General features: G+C 41.9%; 1 protein-coding gene across 2 annotated transcripts in view; it reads right to left on the bottom strand.

Moving 5' to 3' along the window:
- The window catches only part of SYNDIG1 (synapse differentiation inducing 1), a 192,306-nt gene extending 185,576 nt beyond the window's left edge, over positions 1-6,730 (bottom strand). For both annotated transcript variants that reach the window (XM_018559548.1, XM_018559549.1), the window contains exon 1: positions 6,587-6,730. The gene's annotated coding sequence lies outside the window, so the exon portion shown is untranslated. The remainder of the gene's footprint in view (positions 1-6,586) is intronic.
- Between the last annotated feature and the right edge of the window lie 553 nt (positions 6,731-7,283).

Raw genomic sequence — 7,283 nt, forward strand, 5'->3', positions numbered from 1 at the left:
CAACTTCCAAGCTAGATCCATTTGGGAAAGTACAGGGCTTTTTCTTGAGGCTGCAGCAAGAGAACACCAAAAAATGCGAGCATCAGCAGAGAGCGAGCTATTGTAGCAACCTATTACTTTGTCCTGGATGAGCAAAGTCCAAGTTGCTCTTAATGAACATCAGAATGGAGAAGATGCAATTATTGGAGAGTTTGATTATAGAATGATTGTTTGTGCTAGACAAGGCACTTTCAACATCTCTGACACTATTGACCTGGAATGTTTACACAGTTAACACAAATGGTGAAAAAAAGAACATGTAATGGAGAATAGTTCCATGGGCAAAAACTCAAGAGACATCAGAAGGCAACAGCCACATTTTTTTTAACCTGGCAAGAAGTTAGAACAACAATCATTTGTGGAAACTCTTTGAGGAGAATGGGCTACTGAACCAGAAGACTTTCACTTTTATGATAAAAAGGGGCTACGATGGGCATAAAAATACCAAAAACAGAAGACAGGAAAAAAGTGTCTGATCCCATGCTGGTTATGATTAACAGATTATGTTTATTGGAGCAACATTCACCATATTTATTCCCAAATAATGTTTGCAAAGTATTTCTGAATTTAGAAACCTAGTCAAATGGCCAGCAAAACGTCTTCAAGAAAAATACGGCAAGTCCAGTTGCCTTGATTTATTTTTACAGATATAACATGACCTGACTTTTCTAAATCCACACAGTGAAATTTCAGGGATATGGCTCTCCCTGGTACTAGAAAGGAGTACCTAATAAAGTTACTAATGAGAGTGCAATTATCAGACTGGGTACATACCAAAACACTATCATTTTTAACAAGCAATCAACCTGATTTTCATTTTTGAAGTGACTAATTGCATAAAAACAGTTAATTAATAAAGCAAAGTGAAGTGCAATGGTCTATGCTGGCCAAACATATAACGATAAATGATTCAATTTGTATAAATGATCCCTTGAAAATGCTCATTTGACAAGACAAACAAAATCAATTTGGCTGAATTCGATTGGATTTTCTGCCAGAAGTGATCATTCCTTTTCCATGAAAACAATTCTTTATAGATCTACCCACTCCTTTTAGCAAAACTGATTTCAGTAGCAACTATTGTACTGAAAGAACAGTTACACCTATACCCAGCATTATGCAATGGGCAGTAACACATAACAACCAATCAAATCTGAAATGCATATATAAGAGGTACTGGTTACTGTACTTCCACATTGTAATAAATAGGTTATACTAAATTTAAGAAAACAGATGTGTGATATATGGTAACAGCAAACAGCTAAAGATAAATGTACAGAATTGTATTATTAGGTATTACATTATTTCACAGCAAAATTCACCTTACTGCAGGCTGCTATGCTAGTAACGTTTCATAGGGTTAACGCACACCTGCTAAATATTGCAACAATACAGAGAATGGCCTATAACTGCACAATCTAAGATATACCCCCATGTGACAAAGCTGTGGTTTGGTGATTTAAGTTTTATAAGGCTAAAGCAAACCTGTCATAAATATTAAAGTAATACAAAGAATGGTCTGTAACTTCACAATCTGAGATATGCTCCCAAATGGCAGATCTGTGTTTGATTGGCCGTTCAAGCAATCAGTGCTGCATTGTGGGGAGTTTAGTGAAGTTGTTATTTAAGTAATCGCCCTCCTCCCGATGGCAGTCTACATGGCAAAATACTTACTTTCCTCCCTGTTCCGACAATCTTTGCTGTGTGGACCTGCAAAGTATTTGCATAAAAAAAAGTCCTAACCAGGTCCTCTTTCTACTGTGCATACATGCCATGGCCCATTCATTCCTATGAGCGAGCTGTACTCATGGCGGCCTCCAGCCTTTAAGCAGAGTACAGTTACTTAAAGGATAATTTAAGGTGAGGTCGTTCTTTAAAATGGGCTCTATTCCTATGAAGGTGGGCGTCTTGCCATGCTGACATATGCAGTATATATATCTATATATATATATATAGATATATAGATATATATATACAGTATATATATTACACATATATTGTGCTGGGAACACATTCAACATGTTCACATTGAAGATTGGGAGCTGGTAGAAGAGGCACTCAATCATGTGATCACTGTGACAGCCAATCAGAGAACTTCTTACCGAAGAACCCCTGAAGGTGGGTGCTGTAGTGACATCGGATAGCACTGCAGGCATCATACGTAAAACAGAATGTCACCATCACACCAAACCAATGTAATTCCTCCTTTATTGCCACATATTGTCACATTGAAGTAAGGTTTTGGGTCCCATCATCAGGCACAGTGTGACCAATCAGAGTAATCACATGATTAGGAAGTCCAGGAAGCGTCCCCATCAATAAGAACCTCCTAAAGGGTCAGTGGAAGCCAGCAGTAAGAGGTTAAAGAACAACATAAAAAGCACACAAAAAAAGCCCACCTTCCTAGTCCCCTAACCAAATAGAACCTAAAATCCCCCACCCGGGTGCTAACTTACTTATTTGTCATGGTGGTGACCTTCCTCTGTTGCAGTATGGCTGCACTGAAGTCTATGGGAAGTTAATACCACTGAAGATTTCAAGACCAATGATGTACCCACCAGAGGGAGACATCACTGCCATGGTGAGGTAAGTAAGCACCTAGATGGGGGTTCTAGGTCAGGGGGCTGGGTTTGTTAAGAAGGTAAGTTCAAGCATCCGAAGGTTGTTTAGCAAGGAATGAGGGGGGGTTGTTATGGCAATCTGGCCAATTAAAACTGACTTAAAATGATGTAGGTCAGGAAAGCCACATTGGTACTCGTAGGTAGTATCACAGTAATCCAAAGTTTTGTGAAATCACTCTATAAACAGGGTTATTTAATACACCAGATGAGAGTGTAATTGTCTGTATTTAAAGAGCAGAAGCCCATGGCATTAGTCAAAGTTGAATAAAGTGCAACAACAGCATGCAAGGTGAAGTAAATCAGAATTGAGCTATTAAAGCTAACCTCCAGTGACAACAACTTTCATTTAAATAGATTCCTCAATAGCTACAGAGGATAGATATCCACTTTGTATGAACCAAATGCCTTTGCAAATCCAGATATTACCCTAAACTTGAATCAGTGACATCACCACTGTGCTGTGCATGGCCAGTGCAGAGAGCAAAGCTGTGGGAGGAACCCAGCAGGCCCCACCCACTACAGGAGGGAGTGGAAACAAGACCAGTCACCCTGCATAATGAGAGACAGCAGCAGTGACTGCTCTTTATTACAGGAAGCTTCTGCACAGAGGCAAAGTTTCACACTGGATTACTGCACAGAGCTGGACGAAGGAAAAAAAGCACACCAAGATTCAAGTAAGAATACACATACCTCTTGTATTTAGACAATATTGGCTTATCTTGGAGTTCGGCTTCAAACTATCCGATCTGAAGAAACTAAGATGTGATCAATCAGTTTCTATGTGTTGCTGCAATTTTTCCATAGTCATTGCACTATTATGTGTAGTATTTCCTATAATAAGCTAAATTAAAAAACTATTTTTAATAAGCTGTTTACCAAACCATAAACTTGTTCTAATGAAAACAGCTATAAACTGTCAAAAAGAATCAGATAATTAAAGCGTATCTATACCCCAAAAGTAAAGATGTAATATATTACCAATCCTTGGATAAGGTGGCTGCATTAGATTTATTTTTTTAGGCTTATTTCCTTTATTTTTGCCTGGTGATCCAGCCAGTGACACACCTCCTATCTTAGGGTGGCTCCATTCTATGGAGAAGCAATGGAATCACCTTTTGACAGCAGGATTGTCACCCTGTGGGGAGGGTAATGGATAGATGGACTAGGAGATTTAGGAGATTTAGATGGACTTAATAAATTAAATCTGAACTTCAACTAACACTTTTTAAGCAGTTACAGTAACAGTTATTTTTTCCATATAGGATAAAGGTTTTACATAAATAAGTAGAAGCTGACTATAGTAGGACCCCCTGGCAGTGTTAAAGAAGAACTCTGTGCAAATCAAATATTCACCCTTGCAGTGGGGCTTGCCTAGGGAGCTAAAATAACAAAGTTATACTCGCCTGAACTGTGATCCCGGCTTGCTTTCACCGCTCCCTGCAACCTGTCTTCTCCTCTGCTCCCTCCAGCAAGGGTATGTCTCTCAGTGTCCTTATATTCTATACACTGTATAGAACATGATGATTCACAGGACCTTAGACCTCTGGAGTGGAGGAGGAGCGAGGCTAAAGGATCCAGTCTAAGTGCAAACTAGGATCGTGGTTTGGGTGAGTATAAGTCTGTTATTTTAGCTCCCTAGACAAAACAAGCACTTCACCTTTGCAGTGCAGGGCTGTAGCCCCACAGCAAGGATTAAAGAAGAACTATAGTGTGGGGTGAGTGAAGTACACTCATCCCCATAGTTAGAGTTAACGTGTGACATTGAAACTGTCACATGTCGGCTCTATTGATCAAGAAATTAGCGAAAACATACAGCTGCTCGCTCACTTCCCAATCATGTCCCCGCAGATAGCGGTGACTGTCAGTCATTGCTCCCCACAGGGATCCCCCCCCCTCTGATCCTCCAGCGCTTACTGGAGGGATGGACATGGGAGGGGGCAGGCACAGCTGGCTCTGCCTCTAGATAGGCAGAGCCCACTGTCAATCAGCCAGCAGGGTAGATCTCGACAGTATTCTCAGGATCCGTCTCGGCTGCAGCTTTTTCAGCATATAGTGGGCAATAGCCCGCTATATACTAAGTTTTGGGTCACGGGAGGAAGTTAGTATATGTCCTACCGTGACCCTGAAGAGAACTATGAGAAAAAAGGTTAACACCATAGTTCTCCTTTAAATTTGGTTTGCTCTGAGTTCTGCTTTAACTGACTCCGGGCCGGCCGTAGTAGAAAAACGGCCGGCCCGGAGCTCTCTAACAACCCTCCAACTGCCACTTTTGCTGGACACCTTGGCCCATAAGTAAGTTAAAAAATAACCGACTTACTGGATGGACCACCAGATGAAAATAAAGGAAACATTTAAAAATAAGAGACTAAGCTAAGGTAAAGCTGCAAAATATTACTAAAGCAAGCTGCAATATATTACATTGGTGCTTTTAGGTTTAGATACAATTTAAGGATTACAAGCTGCAGTTTATTACATTTTTGCTTTTGGGTTTAGATAGCTTTATAGCTAACTTCACTAATTTCAGCAGTGACTCTTAAAAATGCATTCAAGTACCCCAACTATTAACACAAACGTAGCTTATTTGTGTATCACTCAGCTGTAAATCCTGAAATCATCTCTGAATTGGTGCTGACACTGTCCTTCCTTCTGGAGGGTGCTTACATTTGTTCCCCATGGTCCCTGTGTGTGTGGTAATATAGCCACTGCTCCAGGCTCACTCCTGTGATGGACTACAATCTTAGTACAAATTAGCTAACTAAACATGAGATTGCAGTCCATCATGGGAGCATGCTTGGAGCGGTGGCCTTTATTACAACACAAACAGGGACTGTGGGGAACAAAAGTAGCCACCCTCCAGAAGGAAGGACAGTGTCAGCACCAATTCAGAGATAATATGTAACAGGTAAGGTACTTGAATGCATATAGAAGATTTAACTCCTGAGTTTAGTATCACTTTAAGGAATGGAAGCTGCAATATATTACATTGTTGCTTTTGGGTTTAGATACACTTTAAGGATTGGAAGCTGCAGTTTATTACATTGTTGCTTTTGGGTTTAGATACACTTTATGGACTGATAAACTGCAATATATTACATTGGGGGGGAGGGGGGGGGGTAGATTAATGATTGGAAGCTGCAATATATTACATTGTTGCTTTTGGGTTTGGATACACTTTTAGGATTGGAAGCTGCAGTTTAGTACATTGTTGCTTTTTGGGTTAAGATTAAGGATTGGAAGCTGCAATGTATTACATACATGGTTGCTTTTGAGTTTGGATACATTTTAAGCATTCAAAGCTGTAAAATATTACATAGTTGCTTTTTGGTTTAGATACACTTTTAGGATTGGAAGCTGCAAATTATTACATTGTTGCTTGTAGGTTTAGATACACTTTAAGCAATGGAAGCTGCAGTCTATTACAGTTTTGCTTTTGCCACCTCTATTCTCTACATGCAACAGTTCCAGTAAATGCAAATAACAGCCACCAGTACCAGCTCTGTGCCCAGATGATGTATACAACCTGTTCTGGTATCAGGCTGGAGTGGAAGGGGAATCCTGCGCTCACAGTGACATCGATCCAGCAAGTACTGAGCTCCTGTCAACATTGCATTCCCCTGCACAGTGCGCTCATAACAGCAGATGCAGTGTTCCTATTCACTTGTGTCTATAATAAACAACCTATATGCTGCATTCTCACTTGCATGGATGTTTGATCTCACACTAGACACATCTACAAAAGCTGCAGCATCCACAACCACACAGGGACCCTCATGACACTCACAGGGGTAGCCAGCGATCTTGTGTAATCCAATAAAACAATAACCATCATGACATTGTTTTGAAGCACTGAATGAATCACAAAACATGGGTCATAAACACAGCTACAGTATGACAACAGCAGAGGAAGGATGCGATGGTCCCCTTACCTTGGCAAGGTGAAACACCTCGGAGAAGGGACAAAACTTGCGCTAATTATGGCAAGACTTCTCCATCCGATCCATGAAAGCGATGCTGGGTTGGGTGTCAGTCTGAGACTTGTTGGATGAGATGACAGAGGGGGGGATTCACTCTCAGACCGGCGAGCAGCAGTCCGGGGATGCTGGATGTTGAACACCGGCCACTGCGATAGCGCTGGCAGCGAGGGAGCGCAGGATGCACTCAGTCCATAGACAGCCAGCGCAGGCGAATGGAAGCTCTGCGGATCCTTCACTATCAACTGCAGTGACTGATCTTATGGGATAGAGGAGGGAGGTGGACGGGCCAACTTTTCACTGCAGCCTTGCTTGGCTCTTAGGACATTTGCTGCTTTTCACGTAGCTCAGCAGAGAAGAGAGGGAGGGAGGGAGGAATGGATGGGGAGAATGGGAGAGGCTGCATGAGACGTGAAGGTAGGAGAGAAGGGCAGCCAGCAGTAATTTACAGCCCCTGCACAGGAGAGCTCCACACACTGCGAGGGAGGATCCTGCTCGGTCTTAAAGGGAGCTGCGCTGTCATTCAGCCCCTTCCCTCTCTCCGCCAGGCTGGGGTACCGCTCGGTAATCGCTGTCATAGGAGTCGGTGTTTTATGCCACTGCATTACGTGCAGAGCGCTGCTGTCATGGAGGATTCCTCAGTCAGCGCACG

The sequence above is a fragment of the Nanorana parkeri genome, unplaced genomic scaffold (assembly GCF_000935625.1).
Source record: "Nanorana parkeri isolate BGI_ZX_2015 unplaced genomic scaffold, ASM93562v1 scaffold402, whole genome shotgun sequence".
Taxonomy (NCBI): domain Eukaryota; kingdom Metazoa; phylum Chordata; class Amphibia; order Anura; family Dicroglossidae; genus Nanorana; species Nanorana parkeri.